This window comes from Lathamus discolor, chromosome 4 (assembly GCF_037157495.1).
Source record: "Lathamus discolor isolate bLatDis1 chromosome 4, bLatDis1.hap1, whole genome shotgun sequence".
NCBI lineage: Eukaryota > Metazoa > Chordata > Aves > Psittaciformes > Psittacidae > Lathamus > Lathamus discolor.
The window spans coordinates 14,745,855-14,759,953 of record NC_088887.1 but is presented as its reverse complement, the minus strand read 5'-3'; the positions used below and the strand labels follow the sequence as shown (position 1 = coordinate 14,759,953).

The 14,099-nt window shown below is 36.7% G+C and overlaps 1 long non-coding RNA gene across 2 annotated transcripts in view; it reads left to right on the top strand.

The window, feature by feature from the left end:
* The window catches only part of LOC136013079 (uncharacterized), a 39,398-nt gene that overhangs the window by 22,007 nt on the left and 3,292 nt on the right, over positions 1 to 14,099 (top strand). Inside the window, exons 3-4 of one of the 2 annotated variants that reach the window (XR_010612135.1) lie at positions 12,120 to 12,385; positions 13,393 to 13,497. This is a non-coding gene — a long non-coding RNA (uncharacterized LOC136013079). The remainder of the gene's footprint in view (positions 1 to 12,119; positions 12,386 to 13,392; positions 13,498 to 14,099) is intronic. The other variant, XR_010612136.1, reaches the window with a different exon arrangement.

The window sequence follows — 14,099 nt, the reverse complement described above, 5'->3', positions numbered from 1 at the left end:
GCTTTTTTCAGTGAGCCGGGCTAGAATATTAACCGCTCTTTGCTCTCAGCATTCTTGCTGTGCTTGGCACATTTGGATTCCATTTGAAATAGGCAAATAGCAATTCTGTTGTTCCTAATGAATAGCCTTTAAGTGTATATGCACCTTGCCTTTGAAAGGGGGGAGCATATGGTATGTGCCACATCTTGAATCTTTGGCAACCAGTTTGCTCCATTTCCTCTCTCTCCCGCTCTGCACATAAGCAGTGAAATGTAAAATGTAATAGAAGTCCCTGACAGATTTCCAGCTTATACCAAACAAACCAGTCTGCTTCAGCCTTCAGAGTGTACATATTTTTTCTGTCATGGACAAATTAAAGAAATGCATGCGAAAACAAAGAGTTAAGTAAGAAAGATTAAAGTTTCTGAAAGTCCCCTTCCATATGCTGAATATTTTTAAGCTCCAATGTTTTGTCACTATTACTGTGCCTAAGTTTTAGTATGCTGATGCGGCCATCTATCTGTCCCTGTATATCTGTCCCTACTGTGCTGGTGGAGATACAGTTCCTTCTCTTCCCGTATAATTTTTTTTGTTGCTAAAGTTATATGAATACACAGCGTAAAACCTGCTAGCATGTCCTGTTAAGTTTCTGCACTAGAAGGATTTCATGTTCATCACAAGCAATAAATCACAGAAGCACAGAATCACAGAATCCCAAGGGTTGGAAGGGACCTCAAAAGATCATCTAGTCCAACCCCCCCGCAAGAGCAGGGTAACCTACAGTACATCACACAGGAACTTGTCCAGGCAGGCCTTGAATATCTCCAGTGTAGGAGACTCCACAACCCCCCTGGGCAACCTGTTCCAGTGCTCTGTCACTCTTACAGTAAAGAAGTTCTTCCTGATGTTAACGAATCATGCACTTTTGCTTAAATGAATTACCCCTTTTGAGAACGGTGTGCTATGCTGAGTTTTATGAAAGCATGCCAAATATTAAGTTTCCAGCCTCCCTGTTTCTTCTGTTAGCTACAGGTCTGTTACCTTTAGATCGTCATTTATGAAGGTTTGCCTACATAGAAGCTGGGGGGGAGGAGACATTGAGTGATCTATATTTTTGCGTAAAACATCTCCTACACAGATTCCTATAACTAAGGCAATAATACCAGGAAATCTCTCATTTTCATCCTCAGGTTCAAGTAACCCTAAAATAATGAGATTTTAAGGAGGAATTACTGTGATGCTTATATGGCAAGCCACACAAAGCATAATATTTCTTCTGTATTGGCAAAGTCAAAATACAGTTGTATGGGATAGTTCTTTGTTTCTGAATCACTTCTTTGGTATGCGTTAAGGTATAAAGCCTACTGTTTCTGTCTGCATTGGCTAATAGTATTTTTATCTGTACATCAAATAAATGTTAAGGTAAAGGTGATCAGCAAAAAGCTGAATCTGCCAACGTTATGGTGATGATTTAAAACGTCAGGTTATATAAAAAGGGTATGACAAGCCTTTACCAGCAATTAGCAGAAGTTAGACTAAATGCTTCTGTGAAACAGTCCTTAGGGAGAGAGTAGGGAGAGAGCACAGTGCGTATGGGTTCCAGCTATTGCAGCACCCATTTATACCTCTCTTGCCAGACGATGATAGCACTGAACAAGCTACATATTTCATCTGGTGTGGTAACACTCATGTAAAAGGAGTTCACAGTTTCCAGACAGCCAGAAGGACAAAGCAGCTTGAGAAGATGTACAAACATATTCCAGTTTTCCTAGCTCAGGATATGTTAAGGCTGCCAATTACTTCTGTCTTGTTTGAACTGAAAGATGTGTGAGGAATGGTGATGCTACTTTAGGATATTGTTTAAAATGCAAATCATTGTCTTGCCTCTCTGTCATTTCTTCAAGAAAATAAGAAGGTAACGCTTCAGAATTTAAAGACTGTAATTTGAATTTAATATCAGTGCTTGGATGCTTGGATTGCGAAGGTAATTGACCCAAAGCCCCGTGTAGTGTACAAAGAAGATGCTCACCCAGAAAAGCCCTTTTATTTTATTTGCCAGAAAATGGAGACATTCTGCTATGGGCTGGGTTTTGTTCCTTGCAGAGGTCACACCAGTGTCTGTTTAAAAAATTCATGATCCAGAAAAGGTAATTTTTAATGAATATTTATGAGATGTCCTTTCTTATCAGAGCTGTGCAAGTTTTTAGAAGCTCGCCACTAAGTCTGGCTTCTGATTTTTAGCAGAAAGCTAAACAGTTCTTCCTGAGAAAATAGTAAGGTTGTGTTTCTGTCTAGCTTTTTCTGGTATGTACCTGGTCTAGTCATTGCGGTGATGCTTGTGCAATACATCATATGAGCAGGTTGTGTTTTCTTCTGTAGGAGACTAGTACTTTAGGAGGTACTTAGAAATCATTGTGAAAATAAACATTTTTTTATCCCTGCAAGCTTTTCCCACTGGCTTAAAAAAAAAATAAGCTGAAGACTTTATATAATTCATTTATGTGATAAGCTGTATAACTAGAATTGCAAAAGAACAATAACTAGGAGGCTTTACTAGACTGATTTGCTTTTTATAGTCCCAAATCTTAACTGCAAAACCTCAGAGCACTGCCCAAAAATAAGCAAAGAGAGTATGTCTTTTTCAGTTGCTCTTGGTTTTAACCTTATGGCAGCACCTAGAAGAAGCAGCTGAGGTAGGTGTCTGTTTTTGTGTTCTTAATGGCCCTTAAGCACTGTGTGTCTGAAGAGCTTGTTTTGTATGTGGCAGAGAAAAAAAAGGTCTGGAGCCAGAGTGCTCAGAGGTGTAGTCACTTGTCAAGGCGGTGTGGCAGGGAAAGGCTGTAGCATTATCATGACCAACTTCCAGACCAGGTCTTGTATTCCCTGTGTAGTGTTGCCTTTAAATAAATCCATGCAAAGTATTTCAAGAAAAAATTGCCCGTAAGTATAATATAAGAATAATAAAAAATAACTCAAGTATTGGATTCTGATTTCCTCTCACAGTTACACAATTTACAATTACTGTGTGGAATTTAACTCGCTTTCCCTTCCTCTCGCTTTTTTATGCCTTTTGTATGTTTAAAAGACTTCACATTTTTACACTACTTTATCTCCCATACATGAAAGTTTTACCTAGTATGTCCTATCCTCCTCACTTAAAACTATTTTTAATTTTTTATGTCTTAGTTCTTATTTTATTGTACATTGTTATACTATATATATGTTATTTAAAACCATGCATTTGAAAGCATGCAATTTGATCAGAGCAATATGTCTTTTGTATAATTCCACCTTGCTAAGATGCCTTTACACTTCATGACCATCCTGGGGCCAGCATCAGAGAGGCAATGTTAAAGGTGCATTCAGGAAGGAAGGACTCTGACAATGCCTCAGCAGTCTGAATTTCAGCTCTCCCTGCTTACGTTTCCTTTTATTTCCAGCCCTCTGGGCTGGCTCCCCCTGGAATTTCTTTCAGAGTTAATCCCATGTGGATGGGAATTATTCATGACTTAATTTAATATAGGAGTACAATTCTCAGCTGGTATGTAAGCAGACACAGAGTTAGTACATTTTCTTGGGGTTTTTTTTGATGCTCTAGTTAGTAAATACTGACTTTGTAGACAATATCAACAGTAGTATTAACTTTCAATGGAATCTGGTAAAATCCTGGTGAAAAACAATCACCTCACAATAAGGTCTTAATTTTCTTTGGTCCTTTTAAAAGATTTTAATGTCCATTATTTGTATAAAACATTAACTTACCTGAAAAAGTAGGGAATGTATATTAAAAGAACTGTTATCTCATGTGACTGTCCAAAATCATAGTTGAGTGTATTTGATATTTTATGGGGAACAAGGAAAAACAGCCAACACATAAATGAGCAGTAATTATATATAAATATTTGTAAATATCTAAACCAGGTAATTTCAGTAACTTTTAGGATACCCAGGTATCCACAAGTTCCATTGAGTGTCACTGAAGTTAATGTTATAAAATACTCCCTAATGCTGTTATTGTTATGCTTCTTTTTTTTTTAACCTAATAATTAGAGAAGGGAGAATCTTGTAGAACAGTTAGGTTTGGAAGATAGCAAAGGCAAGTATGTGACTACCTGTTTTGACTATCTGTCCTTGGTTTAGATAAGTATTTGATTAAAAGTGTGATAGTGTCTGGTGTAAATCTGACCATTATACCTCAGAAGTCACTTTGAATTACAACCAAATATTAAGGGACTAAATCCAGAAAACTGAAACAAAATTAAGGTCTTCTGTTGCTTACAATTAGACCTGGCTGACGCTGTGCCATTTACACACACACACCCTCCCCGTTTTGATTATGTATTTTTCCTCTCACATCAGTGAATGCCTTGGAAAAAGCAGTTCTGTGACCATATTAATGATGGCTTCTCTTGTGCCTTCACTGCTCATGCATAATTTAGCTCTGGGAAGATCAAGTAGGAGTGGTAGAGAATAGATTGATTTGATGAAGAAAATCATGCAGTGTTTATTGTTGGTTGTGTGAGGGTTTTTTTTCCACAAGAACTTTGCAGTGGTGCTTCTGTTCCTGAATAATGGGAAGCACTCTCAAACTACAAAATGAAGCATCTTTAGAAATAACAAGTGCATAATGAGATATGCAAGCGGCTGCTAGCCAACAGTACCTTTTTCTACCTCTTTTACATCCCTTTGGTACAGTGCTACATCTACATACTGTTTCTCCTTTATTCTTTCTTGTGCTGTCTAGGATTATGTGTGAATTTTTTTTGCACGGAAAATAAATAGTAATATGTTGCCAACTCATAAAGATACCTTGTTTTTTGTTTTTTTTTTTTTTTTTCCTCATTAGTGACAGCAGTTCAAGGCTCATCTTTAGTTGATAGCTTAACTGATTAGTCCTATTTAAGAAATCATTCCTGCCAGGTTGAAATATATGCATTTCTTTGTACTAGGCAGTCTCTTTCTCCATTGTTACCTACTGTCCTCCTCCACTCTCCAGCTGCACTGATTTCTTCACTCACATTTTGGTTGCTCACCTTTATTCTGGCTGGACTCTGTAGATACCATTCAATAAGCTGATTGAAATGTATCTTCTCCTCCGGTCAAATGCTTTTAAGAAGCTGGTAGTTTCCAGCTTAAAAAAAGAAGGTAAAAGCTTTGATATTGTGGGCTTGTCTGGTTGGGAGGCTCTGTATAAGCAAAATAACAGAAGCACCTTTTTATTCCTTTTTTTCTTCTTTCCTCTTCCCTAGCATCTAGAGATAAAGGTGAAGGGTCCTTCCTCTTACAGTTCAACACCATGTAGGGGAATTATTGTAGAAGAAATGCAAAAGAGTGTCTAAACACTCTCAATAGGGACCTGAGTTTTGAAAGTGCTTGTAGCTTTTAGAGTGAAGAGAAGCAGAAGGCATATCCACAGGAGGATTTTTTGTTTTGGTAGCATCTCTAAGTCACTCTGCCAGAAGGTTTAAACACCTTCCTTGTCCTTTTGTTTTGTGGGAGCTCTACGAGCAGAAACATGCAATAAAGCACATGTGTGATAATGCAAGACAGTCTGCTGGCAGGAGTAGTGATGGCACGCACCTGAAAAAACGGGTGCAAGACCAGTATATGCTTAAGGGTGTGGGAGTCAGGCTTTGCCACTGTATAGAGAAGTATGCGATGTGTTGCTAAATGTTTGGAGGAAGGGAAGAAATGAGGAATTCAGGAAACCGCTGTCAAAACTGAATTGATAAAGAGATCGTGATTAATCTTAACTGCCTTTAATGGTTATTTTTGACTGCAGGTTTTTTTCTGAACAGAAATTATTGTCTGCTGGCTATATTTTAAAACTGTTCTTTCGAAACAGAAGTACTTTTTTTAAAAAAAATCCTATTAGGAAAGGTTTTTATGCTCATTTTGTCCTCATGCTTGAATTGCCATCTGGGTTTTAACTTACATATATCAGTTGTCTGGCTCTACTCCTGATAGAGTGAAATAGTTAAGCATTTGCTTAATGGCTTCAATGAAGCAGGATTTAAAATTTGATACATGTTTGCTTTAAAAGGATCTTTCAAAAGAACAAGTTATTAATCAGCCTCTGGAAATCAGTAGCCACATTTAACTATGAGATTTAAAATCTCTGTATCCCTGAACAAAAATGAAAATTCAGCAAAACTCCTTTGTCTTCGTGCAAAACAGGCAGCCAACTGCAGAGCTTGGAGCCTGGCTGGACTCTGCAGCCCTTTATCATTTCCCTGTTGGGAGGGAGTTCTGCAGCTCTGAAATCCGTTTCAGTGTGGATTTAGCTCTCAATTTGATGTCGCAGCTTGGTTTTGATGTACCTTCTCCTAAGGGAGCTGTTGGGCAAGGTGTTTATAAACCCCTACTGAGAGTCACTCCAAATAAACATGCAAAAGGTGATTCATCCTCATACTTCTTCCTGTCTAAAAGCATTATGGTAAAAAAGATTTACTCTAGAAATTCCATCTTGCTATCTGAAAGTAGAAGAGGACATTTTTAGAAAGCCTATAGTGTCAGAAGAAAGCCAACTACTGTTGAATGTAGTGGAATGTAATCTGATTGTGAATAACCTGTAATTCACATATTTACAAAGGCATTTAAAATAGCTTTTGAAAAAAATTTGAGATAATTTTGCCCCTAGTATACTTACAAATAAAATACCTTTTTAGGATTTTTTTAATTTAAGGAATGGAGATTTTAAGATCACAGTAGACTGCAAAAGATGACCCCAGTTTGTGCATTAATTGAATAATCTCCATAATAATACCCTCTGTTGGGTACTCCAGCACATTTGAAAGCCACTGCAAAATTTGATACTCCTCTGTGGCTCTGCTGACTCTTCTGCTGTGGAAGTAATGGGTGCAGTATTAAAAATCATAGAGGCAGGGCACAGAAGAGAAAGGTAGAAAGGGTTCCCTGTCCTGAATGCTGGGCAGATTATGAGCTCCTCTTCAATGACCACAAATATTATTCCACAGCACTATACAGTCAAAGTGTTGGGGTTTTAAGAAGCCAGTAACTCATGTACCCCTGCTGGCTTGCTTGGGAGCACAGCTTCTATGACAAGCTGCAGCTGACATTTTATCTTCGGGCAGAAATCTGTGTGTGATGGGACAAAAAACTTAAGTCACAGTCTTTCTTAGTCATTGAAAGAATTCCATCACTTACCACATTTATTTTCAGCCTTCTGACTTTTTAATTGATTTCATGGCTTGTGACCTTTTGATCTCAGAAATGTCATGTTTTAACATTGAGAACTTGGGAGGTTTTGTGCAGTTAATTGATGCTCATCAGTACAAGCTGAAGTTGTAGACACTATTAACTCATAGTAGACACTATTAACTAATAAATAGTTATTGGCCATGCTCATAGAAATACATTGTGCGTGAGGGAAATAAGTACTGATTATTTCAACAATGTAGATGTGGCAAATAAGTTTTTGTGTAACTAAATGTATGAGCAAATAGCTCCTTAAAATACTGAAAGTAGGAGAAAATGGTAAAGAATCTGAGTTGAATTAGCTGCATGGTGCAACTATCTGAAAATACTGTTGCTGAACAACACTGGAAATACCCATTAATTATATATGGTATGTCACTGTTAGTTACCTGTTAATAAAATATAAACATACCATAGCAAAATTTTTTCTAATCAAGCAGGCACTGCTATTTAGAGGGGTAGGTGTTAATGAACACTCTTTAAGTTTGGTAAAATGCGTTCATATTTTCAAGAATCTTATTTAAGAAGATAGTCTAAACAATGCCCTTGATTTTACGATCTTGATTTTCACTTATGTAAATTCGAATGTGAGCCAATGAGACCAAGCCTAGAATTTGTATCCTTTCTTCTGAGTATTTTTTCTCTTTGTTTTCTTTTTCTAATTAAAGTGAAAATTCGAAGCAAATTGTTGTGAAATTCAGCCATTTATGTGGTGTAACAGCCCTGTACTAGAGACAGAATAAAATTCTTAACAGGATAAAGTGGGATATTCTACAATCATAAAAATGGTTAGCTTGGAAGAGACCTTTAAGATCATCAAGTCCCCCCATAAATTGTTGAGATTCTCTGCAAGCTTCTCCCATTGACTTAAAAAAATGTCATTTTCTCTTTAAATAAAATAATTGGTAATATTTTTATCCTCAAAAGAAAAGGTACACAGAAGAATTTAGGGAAAAAGTGGTAGACCAGCTTCACAATTAATATGGTCTGATTCTGTTGCAATTGTATACTAATGAGTTGTTCTTGCAAACTGCATTGACTCACTGCTTACCGCTCTGAACAGCACCACTGCGTGGTTTGCATTAGTACCTGGAATCTGTGGATACACTAAACAAGTTTCCCACTGTCACTACTAAACAACTACTGAGGGTTGCATAGTTGGAGTTCAGTTCCATAATATGAAGCCATTATAAAAAGATACTTGCTGCTGTGAAGTGAGGAGAATTATTTTAGGTGAATAGCATTGTATTTAGAAGTATTTGCCTGGTTGGGCTATAAGGTGGTGTAAAATAATGTGTTTAAATTGCATATTGGACTTTAGAATGGAATTAACAAGTTGTGATTAAAATGTTTTGGGTTTGGGTTTTTTTTTTTTTTCTGGCACTTGCGTTAAATTTCCTTCTGTGTACATTCAGCCCTGCTGTGTTTTTTGTCATAACACTATAAAGCTTCCAGTTATCTGATCTCTTTGTCTTTGACAAGCTGCTCTTTTTTAACATACCAATCCAGCTTTGAAAGCTATTAAAATTCAGCAGATGCCTTTACCTCAGGCCACGTAAGGGGATCAACCAAAAGTCTGCAACTTTGGGCTTCGAGGACTACTTTTGTAAGTTCACATTTGCAGCTCCTGTTTTGTGGAGCAACAGTGACAACCAGCGGCCGATTACCTGAAGTTGGCCAACGTCCTCACTGTGGATGTCCTTCAGACTGCCAGCCACCCACATCCGTAAGGACAGAGCTAATTTATTTCCTTTTACTTGTCTTAACTCTGGCGATGAGTTGAAGAGATTACTTCTGTTCTCCAGATTAGATGTGCTCTAGCAATTCAGTACAGAGCTGCTGAATTCAGATCAAAAAGGTACCTACTGACCCACTATTTCAGTGGTGTATCTACATATATATCGGCATTAAAGGTTTCAGTGCCTTGCTGGTGGTATCTGACATGGATCAAATGAAATTTACTGTGCAAAGCAACCATGCTTTAGTTCTTCTAAAGAGAAAACGAAAAGGTTTGAAGAAAAAGGTCATCCTTTTCTATGGATTAGCAGTTAGTGCATATAATACATAGCACTTGAATATAAGTTATTTGAGAATGCGTGTGTTTTCTGCATTTTAGTTAATGATTTCTTCCTTCAAAATACAGATTTCTTATCTTAGAAAGAGAGTTGCTGCTCGTGGTAATGCTGTAGAAGCTGGAGTAAAAAAAATCTTATCCACTGCTTTTTAGTTTAACAAAGCTAACAGTTTCACTTACAGTTTAAAGTTTAGGCTAGCAGTTGTCTCAGTATCAGTGGGATTATTTGTGTGGAAAGGTGCCCTTAAACTTGAAGAAAATGCCAAAAGTCAGCCCAAAGGAGTCTGGTTTATATTGATTACAACTGTTCCATACTTAAAGACCTAACGAAGGTAAGTAGTTTATACCAGGCTGGGAATACCAGCCCACTAAGCATTGTATGACATTTCTCTCCTTATCAAAGACCCCTTTTCTCTCACTCTACCAAAAAGGAGGGGAAAAAAAAAAAATGAAAAAAAGAAAAACAAAATCTCCAAGCCTTCCATTTCCTCTTCTCTGGCACTGCTTTATGAGTGCTGATGGCAAATTTGCTTCTGTAATCATAACTTGAACCCATCTGGGGATGAGATTGGCTGCTAGCTTAGTATTTCCACTTAACATATTCATGATTAGCATGCACAGAAGTAGTAGAATTAGGATGAATGTTTTTGGAACAGTACAGATAAATCCTCATAAATGTAGTACAACAGCTCTGGAAATGCACAGTGCTGAAATGTAATGAAGCTGAACTCTGTAGAGAGTTTGGTATTCTCAGTACCATGCCTCTCCTAATGAACTCATTTAGATCAGAAAATGGATTTAATATTTTATTGGAATTAACCTGAGCCAGTAAAGAGGATTACAATTTCTTTCTATGGTGATATTGCAGGGTGAGGTAGCATGTTACATGAATATTAAGCATTTCATGAGCATTGTCATGAAGCCAGAAAGAGTATAAGATAATTGGGTTTTAATATAGTGGTATTGTTCTTATAATAATTAAATTTGAAAACTAATAATAGTATATTTGAAAATTATTGAAATCCATATTTTGTTGCATTTTCACAACTTTTAAAATGCTTAAAATGAAAATTGTGCCATGTTTTCCCCAGTCAATTTCAATAATTTCTTTTTAAACATGGAAGACTAATAATACCACAGGTCTTCAAGACAGGAAAGTAGACACATTCTAGAAAAGAGGAAGGGAAATGGGAAGTGTATTCCATTTTCTTTATAATATCATGTGCTGGTAGGAGGAAATATGTAGAAATCAGGAAGAAATCTTGACATAAATGTATGATTTTCCTTTGTGTTTTAAAATGTTGTGGCCTAGCATTGCTTCTGACTCAGACTGTCTTTTATAGTTGCAAACATGTTTTTAATCACACTGTATGTTCTGCATTTGAAAGGTTAGACTGAAAAAAATTAGACTAAATTATTGTCATCTTAGTTATCTTTCTAGATGGCACATAAAAAAGAACAAGAACAAAACCTGAAAGATTGAGTACTTTGAAAGCATTACTGTAAGCAGGTATTGTTTTTTTTTTTTTTTTAATGAAATTTAGGGTCTGAAGTTGCCTTTAAATATAGAGTGTCTGTAAAAATCATCTTTTGCATATCTGAACAATTACTAGTTTTACCATGTGAAATGCAGTGTATGCTGTGCTAGAGAATAGCTCTGAGCCTGGGGGAAGCACAGAACAAAAATAGGTAAAGCTAAAAATTCAGAATAGGTGGAATTGGATGCACGGACTGACTTCTTGAGAGAATTTCCCCCTGCCATCAAAGCTTTTCACTTAAAGTGCCCAAATACACAGAATTAATTTGTAAGGTCACTAAGAAGGTTTGTTTCGTTTGTAGCAACCTTTCAGCAGTTTACTTCAACAACTAAGTAACATTTACAAGCTGTTTAGGTTATGAGAAAGATCAACAACAGACAACATAGCACAGTCAGTCCTCAGAGTGATGGTTTTTGTGCTGGAAAAAATAATCTTAAATACAGTGTTAGGGTGGGAATGTGGAAAGAGAACAATCTCAACAAGTAGGAGGTTTCTGAAGATGGACAGGGAGTAGCTGGAATGGCTAAACAAGAAAATATACCGTGTCATGACTATGGTAACTTCAATAAGATCAAGTCAAATAGCTGTATTTAATGTGAAAGAATTTATTTTCAGTCTGTGCATTATGCAGCAGCATAGAATCTGCTACAAGTCTACATATGCCTCATCACCACTGCCTAGACAGGGCTTTATATGGTTCAGAAGTTCCAAGGGATTGTTCAGTAATTCAGCATTTTATTGCATTGCAATCTATATTGAAATCTCATGGTTTTACATTGGTTTATGATATTTCTGTAATATTTCCTTTTCTCGGGGAAGATAAATAATGGGAACTTCTTTATTCTTGGTTGGTCGGGTCTTGCTATACCTAGAACCACCCTAAACATCTTTTACTACCATTGTAGTCAGCACAGGAGATGTAACGGTTAATTCAAGAAAATGGGGTCCTGGTTATAAGTCAAAAAATTCTGTATGATGGGATGAAAATATATTTCAGCGTTTTGATGAGTCATTTCAAAGCACTTTGCATGTTGTTTCCAGCATGTATTTTTTAACAGTAGGGGTGTTTTCTCTGCATTCTGGTGGCTGTTGTTGCTATTCTCTCGATTTACTGGATCTGGAATTATTTATGTACATCACTTACTTTGGCATTCTGCCATATTAATGAAAAGAAATTGCGGAACTGCTTCTCTACAGAATATTACTCTGCTTGACTGGCAGTTAAGTATGGCACCAGTCTTTTACATTATTCTGAACGCTACCAACCTCAATACTTACTCTGGGAATCTGCCTTTCTTTTCTGAGTCCAGGAATTACCTCTTTTGCTTTTCCTTCTCACTGGGTACTGAGAAGAAGAGAAGAACAGAGCAAGAGGGATGGAAAGTAATGATCTGCTGGATGCTTGCTTTCTCTTCCTTCCTCAGCCAGTTCTTACAGCATCCTGAAGAGATGGTAAAGCAGCAACAACAGCCTGTCCGAGGAGATTTGCCTCAAGGTGGGACCGACATTCCCTAGAGGGCTAAAATGCTACTTATCATTGTATGACTGGCTTCTCCTTGCAAGAACATCTCAAGAGGTGCCACTTCTTTTTATTGAATTTTGACCTGCCTATGCATACCGTATTGTCATAGGTGAAGTTGTGTGTTGGACTTGAGCAGTAAGCAAGTGGGATACAATGACAAATAGTAGGACTAAATTTTTAGTAACTATGTCTTAATAACACAACATTGAGCTGTAATTGTCCTTTCATTATAAATACATTTTCTTCCTTGAGCTTTTATCTCTGTTCTCACTCAATTTTTTCATTTTCATAATTAATTAAAATGGCAATGTTCTATAACCAGTGATTGAATTATATGATATTACTTGCCTAAGGCGATCAAAATTAATCAAAATAAGGAGTGAAAGTTTTGCTATTTTTAATACAGCTGATTTGATTCCTGAGGTTTTGATCAAATTAAATGAAGGATCAAATTAACCAGTGATTAAATTGAGTAAAAGGCACTTTGTATGCCTGAAATATATTTTACTCTAATAAATTTCAAGACACAAAATATTAACTGGTGTTTTAAAAATTCATTTGTATTTCACTGTTTAATTTTCTAGAAACTATTTCCTTCTCAAGGTTAGAACATTTTACAAGAGAAAAAAACACACTTTAATTTCAATTTTCGTTCTTTTTTTTTCCCCCCTGCTTTTTGTGTTTGCAGAGAATCCTTTGCATCCAGAAGCTATTATTCCAAAGCTTCTGAACTCAGCCTGCAAAGATATGCCGAAGGGTAGTTTAGCAGAAACCTGAGACTCCCTAGAAGAGAACCTGCCAACCTGCGCAGACAGTTTTGAACACAAAAGACCTCTTAGGCAGTTACTACTTAACCCATGCATTTGTAGAAGCGCTACTATTTTGCTGTTTAGAATTTCATTTGTGATCTATTTTAACTAGTGTGTTTGTTTAATGGAGTGGGGCAACTTTTCAGTATACACCACTAAGTACACCAAAATTGAGAAATGAGATTTCTGTTATGGTGCAGAAATGGTCGGCATGAGAACAAAATTATTCACAGATTTTTGTTTGCATGGTAGGAAAAAAGCTTAAAACTGCACTCTTGACTCCTGCTGAGAGTTTGCACTGACTGATGGAAATGGGTGACCCAGCTGGGGCACAACTGCAAGAAGCTGAGGCTGGAGGTAATTTTCTTAAAGGTGGTATTTACTTAACATTTAATACATTAACATTTAATATTCCTCAGAATCAGAGAATGACATAGCCAAAAGGCAAGGTGAGAAACAGGGTCCAGTTTTGTGAGTTACAGTGTTAGGTAAGTGTTACCTTGTATTTAAATGCTTCTCTTCCACTCTTTGCTGTTAGTAGAAGTGAAATAAATCTACAAGTGTGTAAATTTACCAAAGATTGATTAAAAATACTTGATGTTATGTATCAAGGCTGAGTGTACTTATGAATTTGAGGCACTTAGGTTGTAAAGGGAATCTAATTCATTACTCTTTAAGTTCTGGAAAAGGCATACTTAAAGAAAAAAGGGAATAAAAAAGTTTTAGGGGAGGAGAGAAAAATTAAAAATGGACATTGAGAGTAGTATGAATGTACTATCATACTGTAAGTAGCATTTTATGGTAAGTTGCAGTGACGTTTTGAAATAACCGTTATCAAGAGGTAAACAACTGGCACAAGCTGGATCCTGGCTTATTCTGTGCTTCTGTGCTTGGAAATGATTGTTAGTCAGTGGGAACAGAAACTGTGAGATAAAAGTTTTGTGGTAGCAGGTTGGTAG